This window comes from Aptenodytes patagonicus, chromosome 4, assembly GCF_965638725.1.
Source record: "Aptenodytes patagonicus chromosome 4, bAptPat1.pri.cur, whole genome shotgun sequence".
NCBI lineage: Eukaryota > Metazoa > Chordata > Aves > Sphenisciformes > Spheniscidae > Aptenodytes > Aptenodytes patagonicus.
In genome coordinates, this window is record NC_134952.1 from 51,247,922 (window position 1) to 51,263,884 (window position 15,963).

Here is a 15,963-nt window from a genome sequence, read left to right on the forward strand (position 1 = left end):
TCTTTTTTTACTCTGTATGTACAACAAAATCTGACCCACTATAAGGTTTTTTGCATCCAGACTGTAAATAGACCTATCATGCACATCTGCAGGTAAATTAAGCTGGATAGCTAAAAACTTACATGTGTACCCAATTTTAATTTCCGGATGACCAAACCTGTTCTGTGTCAGCAAAGCAGATTTAAGCCTGCAGAGCATTTCTGGGTAGTCCTCTACTACAGTTGTATATGCATGCATGTGCGCCCATGTGCTAACTGCAGCACATTTGGACAGCTCAGAAAGTATCCTGAGAATAAGAACAAAAAAGTCAAAATACACCATTTGTCTGGCTCAGTTAAATTTAAAAGTCAGACTAAAGCAAGTATAGGAACTCAATGGCAGCTCTACTGCAGTTTCACATATTAAGGTTAACAACCAGCAAGTAGGCTAGCTGACAAGGACATAATTGGCATTAAAGGCAACAGCAGTACATCTAATTTCCAGTGCTACAGTCACTATCTCAAGGGTGTTTTGTTAACACTGAAGTATCAATGACTGTACAAATAGAATATCTTACAATGTTTTTACTTTTAACATATTCAAGAATCCTGTGGTGCATTTTGTTACTTCTCATGCATTATTCCGATATGAGGCTTGGTCTCACCCAGTACGATGTGTCCTGTTCAGTTTAATAGCAACTTGATTGCCCTTTCTTAAAGCAGAATAGAAAAAACTATGAAAGGTTCATTTTTACTATTATTTGTTATTATTATTTGTTACTATTGCCCTTCCTTCCAGGCTCCCTCTTCAAATCCAGATTTTCAAGGGACACACTCTAACAGTAACTGCTTCAAAGCCCTGCAACCTGACAAGCCAAGAAAGAAAAGGCAACCACATGTTTAACACGGTCATCAAACTGATGTAGAACCTCCATACTTGCAGAAGTGAACGTGTTTAAGTGTCTTGCTGGACCAAGGCCAGCTCAGCACTTTGCAGGACTAAGCCCCAAAAGAGCAAGAAGTGTGGAAAGAAGAATCAAATCCAGGCCTTCCATATGGTATAAAAGAGCACTAACTGACACAGGGTTGGCTTATATTTGGTCAAATTGTAATTTGTTTGGGTTTATCCACTGATGTATTGGCATGCCAAAGCAGGCTCAAAAAGGTTTGAGCATGAGGAGCTCGAGAGACTCTTTGCTTAGTGGTTCAGAATCCAAAAGGTGAAGACAGAGTCAATGGGCAGGGAAGACCCCAAAACTCAAATATCTCTCATCCTCATTTCCACATCTTAGTCCTCTAACCGCTTAATTTTAATGAAAGCACCAAAATCCTAGTTCTGCAGAGCATTTTGCCAAAGAACCAAATCACTTCAGACAAAACAGATTTAAGAGCTGACACCGAGGTTTTTGTTTGTTTTTGAGGTGTTGCAGTACCTGGCTAAATGCAACTTGCAAGAACATCTTAAGCATTCAAATGACTCATCAAAATCCACAGGAAACAACCAGAGCAAAGAATCTGTAGTTATAGCTGGGGAATGGGAGCTGCTTTTATTTTTACTAACCCAGAAAAACTCCTTCCACGTTCTGCTCTCCTCCTCAGCCAGGATGGGAACAGAGCCCTTTGTCAGGGTTAGCTTAGCCAGCAGCCTCTCTCACTCTGGCAGCTGCTTTTATACATAGCGGAGAGGCTGAAGAGGTAGAGCAAAGCTTAGCATTATCGGCTCAAGCCCAGAACTTTAAAAGGAATAAAGTATTTTCCCACTTTGCATACCACAACAACTCCTCCCTGGCGCAATGAACTAAACCCTTTTCCCCTTCCATCCTGCCCCCTCCAATGAAAAAGTATCTTTGCCATGTTCTCTAACTGGCAGAAACTTCCACTCTGGACTCACCAAACAGGATTAATGCAGATATACTCTGCACATAGCTGAGATCCTCTCTTTTAAGTCATGATTTACTTGTATCTATGCATTTCTCCTATTCTTTCAAAACTACCTATAACAATGCTCAGGGCAATTTTCTTATAATTCCTGTATATCTAAAATAATGTTTTTAATTGTTCAATCATTTGGTGTCAGCTGATCTGCCACAGAAAACCTGCCACATTGCTGAAGTTGTTGTGTGAGTGATAAAAATAAAATGGGTAAAATGAAGAGGTGTATAAAGAAACAGACCAGGCAGAAATAATCAAAGTTTTTTTCAGCGCCCCCCACCCCCTCACCTACCCCAACCATCCTCCCCCCAAACAAACCAAAATGAACCACAAACATTTCAAGTTCCATGACTAAAGTCACAGTTGGCACCAGTGGCACTGGGATGGGACAATACCAGAGAGCTCAGTAAAGTAAGAGGCAGCAGCTATCTAAAATTTTTCGGTTACAACAAGAGAGGCCCTCTCACCACAGATACCCACACACCACCAATGGAAAGTCTTACATGAATTCAATAAATGCAGAATTCGTACAAGTTTTGGTACAACAGAAGTCAACTAACAGCAGAAGAAACAGCACAATGATTCTGATTTAACAAAGGCAAGCAGGAATTGGGTGGACAAATCCATAAGGACCTGAACAGACTGCCTAACTAACATAACCTTTACATAGACCCTACCTCCTAATTCTGTTTATAAAAAAAAAAAAAAAAAAAAAAATCTGTGCTGTTCACCCCAAATTCCCTTCCACCTAATCTACTTAACCTGAGGTAAAAGTAGAACAAGCATTCTAAGCAGGAAGGCAGACGCACACAAGGGCTCTTCTTCACCCCAAAATTAGATTATTAAGAAGACTATTTTAAACACAGTTTTATCAAGTTTACCACAACATTTTCTCATAGTAAGTACTTAGATAGTGCAAAACTCCTATCAGCTTTCTTCTTTGCTAACCATAGTCCTTAAAGCTTTTTTTGTCTCAGTAAAATAATTTTCTAATGAACTTAAATATCCAGAGGAGATGCATGATCCAGAGCGGGTCTGAAATAGGACTAGCTTTTTGCTGCCATTTCATATTTCAAAGTAAAGTTGACTTTACCACTTACAATTACTAAATAAAGTTTTAAGCTTTCAGCCTCCCATTTTCTGATCACACTTACATAGAATTTAAATTTGTTTCTCCCTCCCAATATCAGAAAAGTAAAAATTATAATTATTGTTTTGTATCAAGATGCTCAATTTGGATGCCTGCTGTGCTCTCATTGACACTTTTCCCACAGGTGCTCCAGGCAGTGCAGAATTAAGACACTGAAGTAATTGCTACCATCCTTTTGCTTTTAATTGTTGTCGCTGCCCAATTCAAAAGAATTAGAAGTACAAAGCATGGTCTTCCATGGCTGACAGAGGAAGAAGAGCTGCAAGAGCTATAAATAAGACAAAGCAAGAAAGAAAAATTAGAGAGAAGTGCAGAGAAAAAGGATAGATGCAGGTAAGCAAGGGCCACTTAGCAGACTGGAGTCTGTCATCTCTCCCTGCAGTTCTGCTATCATTCCTGCAGAACAGTGTTTGGTTTATCAGAACAGAGTAAATGGACGGAGATGGAAATAGCAGAACTGAAGGAAACAAAACCAAGCATTTTTTTTCCCCAGACAAAAAGGGAGGGGAAGAAATAAAGAAAAACAATAGATGGAAAACAAAAGATAGATTTATATGATTTGCATTGATTAAAATACTAATCAGCCTCTTCTGTACTGTACAGCAGTGTTAAAAAACCCTACCACCACCACCACCCATGCACATACGTACCAGTACATACACAAGCCAATACACGTTGCTGTTTGGAGTCGAGCTGCTGCGTACTTAATACAGAGGCAGATTTACTGAACAGGTATTTCTAAATTCATGTTCAAACCCCACAAGTGCCATACCTAAAGCATATGAAGCCCTCAATATCTACACCTTGAACATAAAAATGACAGTTTCAGATGCAGATATCTTGCTATTAAAAAAAACCTGAACAATTACATATGCATTAAATAAACCTTATGCCATTTATTTCATTGATACTTTATGTGCCAAAACATGAAAAAAAAACCCAGAATAAAAGAAAAACCAACAAAAAAACCAAACAGACATGAGCCCACCTTACTATGCATTACTAAAATGCCAAGCACAGTACGTTGTTAATTTTTCCACTTGAAGCAACTGTATAACTTGTTTGGAGAATTATTCAGTTCTAAAAACTCCGTAGCCATTTCATTTCACCTTTCATTTTCTATCATCCACAAGTCAGAATCATATATGCAGTTTAATGAAAAGTGCACAAGTCCTTGAATCCCAGATACAGATGGGATGTGCTGTGAGCAATTTTTCATACTATAACTGATAAATAAGAAAAAAAATAGAAATATACAGAGATGTTAGTATAAGCATAGGAAGTCAGAAGTTATTTTTATCATACTGGAAACAAAATCTCTCCTTTCTATAAGCCCAAGATATATTTTCAATCTTTTTATCATGTCTCCATGCTATACATCATGAAGATAGATGGTGATAGATGAATGGCAATAGAATGGTGATAGATTAAAAATAGTGACACTCAGGAGTACAAGAAGCTTTAAAGAGTACTTGGAGTATAAATGTAAGTGTATGAGCAAGAAAATAATTATCTATATGCCAACAGACAAATACACCACATCCCCAGGGACATTCTTTTTCTGTGAACACCCTCCTACTATTAACTGTGCAAGAGTCAAGGTTGGGAAAGGATGCTGAGTCAAACATGGTACATAAAAAATTTAACCACAACAGATGTGCATTTACCTAACCACTGTTTTCCTGACTCACAGAAAGGAGGTCTTTCTAAACTTCTTAACATGTAGGCCTGTAACTGATGCTTGCTTAAATATTCTAGGAGATGGGAAATGTGCATACTGATCTCCTGTGAAAAGGGGGTGACTGGAAGATCACAGATTGGGCTAGTCTTTGTATAAAATGCTAAACATCCACCTGGGCAGCAATTTGGAGGCACAGGAGTTGTCATGTGGCCACTTGCACAAACAACATCCTATCATTGCACTCTCTGCTCAGGCTGTGAGCGTGCTGAGGGGAGGGAAGACTGTGGCATCATCTCACTCCTGACTTAGGTAAGTGGGAATCCCACTCACAGGGATCAGTTGTTCCATCTATTCCCCCATAGATAATTTTAAGACAATTATTCTACATCATGAGATGCTTACTGCTTTTGCGTGCTACTGTAGCACTCTTTATTAAGAGGCTCAAGAAAGAGGGTATACCATACAAGTTTAAAAAAAAAAAGATGTAAAAGAAAAATCACACAATACATAAATTCTGTAGGTTGATAGGAGAAGGGATTTGGGGGGCTATGTCCTCCTCCAGAATTATCCAGCACTGGGTTTGTCTCAATTAGATTCAAAGCCCATATTGTTTCAGAACATTTAAGAACTTTTTTGGAAGCTAGTGGTGACATGATAAATGAAACATGCTGACAGAGCACATACAAACTCAGTTGTCCTATTATTAGTAACATGCTAGTCAATACATTCCAAAAAAAGAACACATACTTTTAAAAATGTAGAACAGATGCACTTACATGACCTCCCCAGTTTGCATTTTAGAAGACATATGTAAGATACACTACCCTATACCAGTTTAGGTGATTTTCTGGAGTACACGTTTGTAAGATAATCACGCAAACAATCAAAAAATTTCCATTATAAGAGAAAAAACAAAGCATTCATAAAAGAGCATCAGTAACTCTGCTAAGGGTTTGCCCGGTTATTTTTTTGGTTGGGTTTTTTTTTTTTCCCCCCTTCCAGTTTCAGGAAAAGTAAGTTGTTCTGAACAGGGTCATTCCTGATACTGATTCAGCTGCTGCCTTGCCTTTCAAAAGTGCCAGACCAGTTTTTCTCGTTTCTTTTAAGAAAGCGATGCAATGGGACAATAGCTTCATCTCCCAAATTAACTACTGTTGGACACCCAGCTCTAGGCAATTGGCTTACTTTGTGCAAGCACTTTATTACTACACTCCTACTTGTTTATATTTCTCAAAATGCAGCATATTATTCTCTTTGACTGTAGTTGCTTCCCACACGTTCATTCATCTTAGTTTGTCTCACTGGATTTCAACTGTGTCTCATTAAACAGTCTGAATTTTTCTTTCCAGCTGCATGCTAGGTTCACTTTCAGTGAAATTAAGGTAGATTTACACCAATGAAAGGAAAACAGAATCCAGTCACACAGTTTTAAAGATTTAAGAGACAACAAAGCTTTCTAGGCTATGAATTTTAAGCTCAAAGACTAGTTATTCATCTTAATCTCAGTTTTATCCTTCTAGGACAAAACAGGTATTTAGAGAGTTTCTGGTAGGTTTTTTACTAAAAACATAGTTCCAAAAGATGGGATGAGGCAGTAGAACAGTTCATAGTTCCCAAGAGAACAAGGTCCTGTCCCTTGCCCCACATCCCTAGCACATTTATTTTGTGCATGGAAGTGCACTTGGTCACTCCTGAGCTGATTCAGTTCACCAAACTATCAGACACAAACCCAGGAGAAAAGAAAAAGGGACTGTTTCCTGTTCAGTTCACAAAGCAAGTCAGCTTAACAGCTCTAACAAGAGTCAAAACAGAAGGGAGTAAGCCCACATCACTGCAAGCTGGGAACGGAGGGACAAGCCAAGGCGGGGGGGGGGGGGGGGGGGGGGGGGGGGGGCGGAGAGAGAGAGAGAGAGAGAGAGAGAGAGAGAGAGAGAGAGAGAGAGAGAAGGGGGCTGTGCAGCTTCCACCTTTGACAGAGACTAGACCAGCTCTGCTGCTCCTGGAATTAGTCCCCAGCTTTTATTACCATAGCTGTGTATTTAGAGCCAGAAATTCTGAAGATTCACAGCCGATCCCTTGTTACTGAGCCAGTAATTAATGATATGTTAGTTCTTTCGAAATAATGTTACACGAATTCAAACTTAGTAGCAGTAAACATTTCAAAATGTTCAAAACGTCAGGAGACACTGGATCCCCAGTCTCACCTTATTCCGAACTGACTAAATCATAGAATCATAGAATTGTTTAGGTTGGAAAAGACCTGCAAGATCAAGTCCAACCGTTAATCTAACACTGCCAAGTCCACCACTAAACCATGTCCCTAAGCACCACGTCTACACGTCTTTTAAATACCTCCAGGGATGGTGACTCAACCACTTCCCTGGGCAGCCTGTTCCAATGTTTAACCACTCTTTCAGTCAAGAAATTTTTCCTAATATCCAATCCAAACCTCCCCTGGTGCAACTTGAGGCCATTTCCTCTTGTCCTGTCACTTGTTACTTGGGAGAAGAGACCGACACCCACCTCGCTACAACCTCCTTTCAAATGCAAGAGAAATATTCCCTGGCCTGACAGCCACTGTGCCCCAGTAAGGGACACAAACTGATAAAGGAAATATAACATAAAATGGAATATATATGGAAATATAACATAAAACGCTAGCAGAAGTGGACAAAAACTCAATGGTCATACTGAACATGATCAAATGTCAAAACACTCCCAGAAATGTATCTCTTTTTGCAAGTAAATTAATAAAAATTCCTTATTTTCTTAAAATAAACTTTTCACATCCTTTATTCCTCTGGAACTGGAAGAATTCTGGTTTCTCAAAGATGGTTTTCCTGGTTTATTTCTCCAAGATTAAACCTCCAACTCTGTATTTGGCAAATGGCCATTCCAAGCTGAACACGACCCTTGGAGGCCAGCAGATTCTTTTGCATCTCACCCACCCCAGCAACTAAAAGTAGGGCTGTGCCTTTCCCTACCTGGCCACAAAGAAAAGGAATAGAGGATACAGCAAATTCCTCATCTATTCTATCCCACCCTCAAAGATTCTTGGCATGGAGGGAACCGATTCCAGAATGCATCTACCATGACTCCAGTAAAAAGACTTTAGTTCTCACCTTAAAACACACTTTGCTGTGCACTTGACACCGTTTTGAAAGGAAAAACAGACTGATAGTGCTTCCTCTCGGGCATAATACTTTTTTTTAACTGCTCCTGGGACAACAGCTACCATTACTTCCTTAATCACAGCAAAATAAAGTTTTTGTCTTGCCATTCATGAATAGCAAAAAGTTATGCTGAAGTTTCTAAGCTGTTTTCAGAATAGAAGTATTTCATTTACTTTGGCTTTTGAAAGATTTTTTCCTCATGTTATGACCTTCATAGGTCTTCAAACTGAAAGATTTCCTTGGTTATCAAGTCCCCCCCATCTGCTATCACAATTTATAATCTTTCATAAATTGATCAAGCTCCAGCTTTTTAAGATTCTCTTACATTCAGTGAAGATACTATAGCATTTCCAAAGCAGTGAAATATCAATCCACACATTTTTTCCTCCAGTATCACATTGTAGCCTACTTACTCACTAGAATCACCCATAGAATCAGATAACTGTCAGAGTGGTTTATGAGTCTGTTTTTTAAATGAGAAGATAAGTAATTAGATCTTTAAAGACTGTACTGTAAGATAAATTTTAAAGTTACTGAATTCACATGTAAAAGCTTCATTACCACAGCCTCTTCAAAAGAATTTTTTCAGCTGCAGCTGGTTGCTCAAGGGTATATCTAAACAATTATTTCATGAGACTAAAATAAAGGCTCCTCTCCAGCATATCCTACAATAATAATACTCTGCTGCTGGTGTGTAGACAGTGTATTTTGCAGAGGCCACTTGAGAATCTACAACATTTTACAGATCAGCAATGTAGTTTCAGCACACAGAGAGAACAAACTCTCAACTCAGGCAAAGCTCATTAGGACTTAAAAACAACCAGCAAAACTAGGAATGATTAAATATCAACATCCTGAGATAGAGTTGTGGGGTTATTTTTTTTTTTTTTAATAATGTTGTTATATGTCTTCTCAGTATAACTGGGTAGCCATTAAGTGTGAAGAACAGCTATGAAGTGAGAGAAATGCTATTGAAGAAAACCAGTATTAAGTGGTACTTACCAAGTTATTTTCTAGTATCCCTTTTTATATCTGAAGGATCCCAAACAGTTTCAGAAAGCAATCAGATTCTAATTGTACAGTTATTAAATGGATAAACACCAACTGTTCTGCATTGAAACAAAATATTTATACATTTCTTGCACTTTAGGTTCAGATGTTGGTAAAGTAAATGCCAGAGTAGTACCAATCAAGTCATAGAATCATAGAATCATTAAGGTTGGAAAAGACCTCTAAGATCATCGAGTCCAACCGTCAACTCAACACCACCATGCCCTCTAAACCATATCCCTAAGCGCCTCATCTACACGTCTTTTAAATACTTCCAGGGATGGTGACTCAACCACTTCCCTGGGAAGCCTGTTCCAATGTTTAACCACTCTTTCAGTCAAGAAATTTTTCCTCATGTCCAAGCTAAACCTCCCCTGGTGCAACTTGAGGCCATTTCCTCTCATCCTATCGCTTGTTACTTGGGAGAAGAGACCAACACCCACCTCGCTACAATCTCCTGTCAGGTAGTTGTGGAGTGCGATGAGGTCTCCCCTCAGCCTCCTTTTCTCCAGGCTAAACAACCCCAGTTCCCTCTGCCGCTCCTCATAAGACTTGTTCTCCAGAACCCTCACCAGCTTCGTTGCCCTTCTCTGGACACGCTCCAGCACCTCGACGTCCTTCTTGTAGTGAGGGGCCCAAAACTGAACAGAGTATTCGAGGTGCGGCCTCACCAGTGCCGAGTACAGGGGCACGATCACTTCCCTACTCCTGCTGGCCACACTATTTCTGATACAGGCCAGGATGCCATTGGCCTTCTTGGCCGCCTGGGCACACTGCCGGCTCATGTTCAGCCGGCTGTCGACCAGCACCCCCAGGTCCTTTTCTGCTGGGGAGCTTTCCAGCCACTCTTCCCCAAGCCTGTAGCGTTGCATGGGGCTGTTGTGACCCAAGTGCAGGACCCAGCACTTGGCCTTGGCCCATCGATGCAGCCTGTCCAGGTCCCTCTGCAAAGTCAATGAGTTACAGTAATTTTACCTATGAGAACACAGACTTCGGGTCAAAGTTTCAATATTGTTTTGGGTTAGCCTCCTTCTGCAGTAGGGTAGTCATCAAAGATTTCCCCATTAGCAAAAGATTCAACCAAAAAAGACATTCACATGTTGCCACACACAGCCTCTGTGCCACAGTTAGAATGCGGTGAAAGACTTTCCCTTCCTCTTGAATATAATGTTCCTGCTAGAAGAGAGGCAAAAACCCCATGTGTTTCATAGAACAGTTTCCATGCAAACCAGTTTAAAAATCTTCAAAGCCTGGGACTGAAGTAGTCAGCTGCACACCTTTGTAATACATGGAAATGGCCTACAACAAACCAGCCTGGATATAAGATACACTGTTGCACTTTACTGGTAGGAAGAGGAAGCTTTAGAATTGAATGGACATAAAAAGAATATTACAATAAATCATTTTGCAAAGTACATGCTAGTTCCAGCAACTGGTGCCCTTCAGGAATGTATCATATTTATCTGATCACTTCCACCTTCTCTTGGTTAAGATAAGCCACAGTTCATTTTAGTTAATAGAGCCACAAAAATAGTATTAAACAAGTATTCTGCTTAGCTCGCATTTTGTAAGCTTGAGCATGCATGTGGCAATGGAATCTATTAATTTACTACCCAGTCAATTTCCTCACTTTGAACCTCAAGCACTGCCAGCAAATCTCATTAATCTAATCTGGGTAGTAAAAAAAGTTTCTCCAAAATTCCTTCTCAATAATGTTGTACTTACAGTGTCCAAATCTTTGTTTTAAAAGACTTAAAACAAAAATAACATTCAGTGTAAATTTTACAGCATTCAACTTAATATGAAACTAAGACCACAAACACTGCTTTAAAAAGCCCAACAGTACACTTGAAGTAGGTGATAGACTACTTTTTCTCATTAATTCAATTCCATTTCTAGCAAACCAGAGTTTAAAAAATTTCTCAGGAATCCAGGGAGATAAATGACAATGTACATTCACAACCCTGAAACATACACTAAGGCAGAGACACAGAGTCCTTTAAAAAAATTAAAAGGAGTCTATGATACATGGTTTAAACACCTACAACTTTGATCCTGCATTCTCCTCCCTCTGGATATCTCCTTTTCCCATCTCTGTTCCTGCACAAGTGTTAATTTGTAACACAGACTATAGAACTCATTGGTACAGGCCACAGCAGGTACCAAATGTATACATAATTTTTAAAAGCAACTAATCAAATTCATGGAAGAAAAAAAAAAACACACCAAACTTACAGAACAGAAGGACTATTGCTTTTGATCAAATAAGCCCACGGACCGTACATGGCTAGAGATACTGCCATATGCTTGGACTATGCACATATTCCGCCCTATGCAGCTGCCGCTGGAAAACTCCACTGTGCTGAGTTGATTTTTGACCCCAGCCAGTACAGATGCCCTTAAGCTCTTGTTTCAGTTGCAGGTGTCAGCGCAGCTGGTAGGATGGAACCCAAATCTGACCAACAGGAAAACGTGCTGAATCGTGCTCGAGGCCCTCTCTGGTTTTAAATCAAAACAGCATTTCTGAGACGTGGCCACGGGAAACCCCAGCTTCTGTGCTTGTGCAGCGCAAGCTCCACCAGGCTCCTGCTGCCTTCTCTCAAGGGCCATAAACCCATTATCTCCTGTTGTAAGGACAGTTCAACGTGAAAACCCTCACCAGTCGCCACTGCTCCGTATACAACAAATACATCAAACATAGTTATCTCCATTGCTTGTCTGATTAATGAGAAGCTTGTCTGACAACAGCTACAGAAAGGTTTCTCTGGTGTTTTTCTGCTCAGCCCAACAGATTCTTGGACTGCAGACACAAAACCAAAATCTAATGAACGAGTTTATGTTTAGCCTTCCAATTCAATCAATTCTTGCAGGCCTATATATTAACATCTCATACTCCTCTCTCCCATTTATTCCAAGTTTATATTTTGAAATAATAATGCACACTTTAAAACAATTTAATTAAGCCACACTTAGAAAAATGAAGTCAGCTTTACCTGAAAACCCTCTTTGTTTTAAAAAATGTTGGGATGCAAATAACAATGATACACGGGAAAACATCCTGTCAGCTGAGAATTTGATCCTTAGAGATTTTGTTCTGCAATTTTATTTTGTATTAGCATGACTTTTTCCTTATAAGTTTGCTGCCATCGCAATAGTGTTTTTTCCTCCAAAATATACATAAAACCGCTATGTTGATAATGCTCACTTTTATTATGAAAATCATAATCACTTTTTTGTTTGTTTGCTTTTTGGTTTTTTTTAAGACTACCACAAAATCTCTTAATTTCTAACATTGAGCTTACCAAATCTCCTTTATTCAGAATGGTCACAAATTCCCTTAGGTTTCGTAGGGCTGCTACCAAGCACAATTTGCACTGATTTAGTACTAAGGTGAAGGCAATTCTGGCAAGATACCTACTTACTATTTTTATTTCAATAGGACCAAAGTTGAGAAAAACAGCTGTCACTATAATCAGAAAACTAGTCTTACTTTTCTATTTCATCATGCCAGTGGCCTCTCCTATCTACCATTACACACTGTTAACTTCCCTGCACTGTGCTTAATTCTTTACGGCAAAATATGTGCTTACTTAATTAGACTCAACACAAGCAATGACAAATAAATCAAGATGGTTGGACAATACATTCTTTATGACACACCCTGAAATTGCAATGAATAGCCCACATTATGTGATATATACGCAAGTTTTTTCCTTGTTTGCTTTGAGCTGAGAAAGACCAAGTGTCTTATGCATTACTAAAGCAATGCATACACCTTTATACTTCTCCAAACTGCCAGGCAGGTGCATCCTTTATGGACCTATCCCTCAGCATCACAGTGAGAGCAAATATGTACACTAGTATATGGTGATGAAAGGTTAGAAATAAAAATTATTTAAATTATTTATAGCATATCATTGGCTCCTAAAGAAGGCCATGCCAAGTAGCCTGCAACTGGCCCAAGGAATCCTATGAAAGACTAAAATCTAAATCATGTACTAGCTCTTTTCTATTAATATTAACATTTTGTGAAGCTCAAGGCAGTTTAAAAATGACCTTCCCCTATAATATTCATTTCAGATAACTGATAGTAACCACGTTTTTACTGGATTGCTCCTAAGATTAAACTCACTGTTGAATGAAAAAGACAATTCCCTCCCCACAAGTCTGAGTCTTCACAGTTTTTCTAATTTTTTTTTTTTTTTTAAATCAGAACAAACTCAAACCACTACAAACCTTTCACCAGAAAAAAAGAAAAAAAACAACCAACTAACCACACCACAGGCAGGAAGAATACAGCTGAAAGGAAGCATGATCTTAGGATCCTATATACAAACTAAATAACTTAAAAAAAGGGCTTTTACCCATTTTCTGTCTTTTTTCATTTTGAAATTCCAAACTGAATCTAGGAAAGCTTTCCTTAGAAAAGTTTAATTGAAAACAAAAATATATGGGAACATACTCCTTTCAAATGCATTAGTATTTTCTGATAAAAAAAATTATCAACTCTAGTCCCAACTGGTATTAAAGCCTTAATCACAGATAAACTTAATAAACTAGATACTCAAGCTCTTTTGTTGAGAATTTTTTTTCATTGTTAGCTAAACCAAAGGGAAATCAAACATACTAGTATAACTGATGACCTGAACTAACATGGAGTAGGAACTAGAGAAAGACTTCACATTATTATGTTAGTTCATGTCACTTCCCACCATCAGTGACTGTATTGCCTTTCCATTAGCATAACTAGATTTTAAGTCAGGGACAGAAGAAACAACTAACTGAAAGCTGTACGCTGCTACAAAGTTACAGAGTGAGATAGGACTATAGTTTAAACTAACAGTTGTTGTTCTTTTGTTTTCTATCAAGAGAAAGAAATAGACTTGCCTTTACTGCATAAGATATTAAATTCTAACACTACAAACCATCTGAAGAACAACTCTTACCTACAGCAACTGATTGAGAAATAGTCATTTTGGCAATCAAAGCTGCTTCCATACAGCCACAGAGCCATGGATTAGCTGTAGCTCAGTACATGTAAAAGCTGATATTCAATATTGGATATAGTGCCATCTGTCTTGAGAACATGTAGTTCTTCTGGACAAACACCCTGCTAGCTGAGCTTCTAGACAAGGCTTGACATTCAGAAACATTTTAATGATTTGCATTGAATAAAACAGGTTTACAACACTGTCAAAGCTGTCAATTAATTCCTTCAGGCAGTGGAAACAATAACATATGAAATACTAAGTTGTAAATCATCAGTGTATCTACAGCCCCTCAGTTTCCTAAAGATACTTTGCGAACTTGTAGAATATATTACAGAGAAACCAGATGCGCCCCTAACCATTACAGAGCAGCACAGGGTAATATGAGAAGAACAACATCCTTGCTTCCAACTTGACAAAACATAAGTCTCCCATTCACAGGTCAGCATCAAGAACTGCAACAAACTGCATCAAGAAAGAGGTGGAAGAATTAATATGTAGCATTACAGGGGAGGATAAGACCAGACACATGCTACATGAAAGGCTGCTGAAAGATGGTGTTCATTTTCATAAAGCAAGTGTTTGGAGTTTTAAAAATAACAAACAAGGCACAAGAGTTTACCAGATAGTTAATATTTAGTTAATATCTACCAGCTATTCCTATTTTTTCTAATCAGTTTCAAAGAAAACCTGAGTCTATAAAAACCAGGAACTAGTGATTATTGTAAAGTATCATTTCGTATTTGTTCCCCTTTCTAACATTATTTGACTGGTACGAATGGCCTACCTGATGTAATCAACACAACTCTGGAAACCAAACATACTGTCAGACTTCAAGCTTGTCTGTACTAATCCAAGTCTCATTTCACACCCACACATCAGGCTCCCTCCTACTAGCCAGCTTGGGCTTCTCTTATGCACACAACTTGCTTATGTCAATCTTGCAATTAACATCCACATCTCCTCCCCAAATGATGCCAACTCTTCTATGAAACATTCAAGCTATGAAGACCACACCCCCCGTCATGCTCTTTCATCAGCCCGTTTTGCAACCTAAGAATAAGCTTCTCTTGGGAAGGCGACTCATAAGTGTTCAGCCCTTTTCACCTTGTAAACCAGCTTATCTAATAAAAAAAGGCACATGTACAATGTTGCATCAAGAACCAAGTGATACTCATGCTTGTAGATCAGGTCAGGGAAGCAATTTATCTGAATTTTCATCTGTCAGCTGACTAGTTTCACTACAGAGTAAGATGAAGTAAGATGATCCAATGACAAACCAAAGTCTAGGAGCCTCTATCCCTTATTCAGTTTTACTTGTAAAAGGATTTCTAAAGTTTCTGTGCTCAATTTTTAAGCACAGATAGAGAAGACGAGTCTTTCCTCCTTCAACTCTTTCTGTGTCCTACAGTGTACCTATTAGAGTCAGAGGAAAAAAATAAAACGTACATTCTTCACATGACAGGCTTTTCAACTGTTTCATATCCCATAGTCCAAACGACATGGATATTCTGAAACAAAAAAAGAGGAGTCTTGCCAACTCAAGAAAATGCTGGTGTACAGTCTTTTGGGTTCTCATCAGTGTGCCACTGGTAATCTATCACCGACTTATAGGGTATGTAGGTCATATACTATTGTTCTCCAGAAGTTACAGGGCACTAAGAGACAGCTGAAGTGCATTTGATAATTGCCATATATTCTTTTCACATGTAAGCAATTACTGTGGTTGCCACAGGAATATTATGCAACTGTCATCCCGTGTGGAGTATACTGTATAGGTGTGAACAAGAAGAGAACTGAAACACCACACATTGACAGGATGCACCAGAGCCCACATTATCTAAATGCAGCTCAGTGCTACTAGGGCCTCTATATGACATTTTAAATAAGACTGAAGTATTAAGCCCCGCTTTTCAGAGGACAGGTGTCCATATCACAGAAACCTATTGTGACACCCAGCATTCCAACTAGAGAGCTCATGGTTCAGCAAACAGACTTCTATTATGAATTA

The 15,963-nt window shown here is 38.9% G+C and overlaps 1 protein-coding gene across 3 annotated transcripts in view; it reads right to left on the bottom strand.

Annotated features, from left to right (window-relative positions):
• FHIP1A (FHF complex subunit HOOK interacting protein 1A) overlaps positions 1 to 15,963 on the bottom strand; it is a 99,326-nt gene that overhangs the window by 71,561 nt on the left and 11,802 nt on the right. The window lies entirely within an intron of this gene.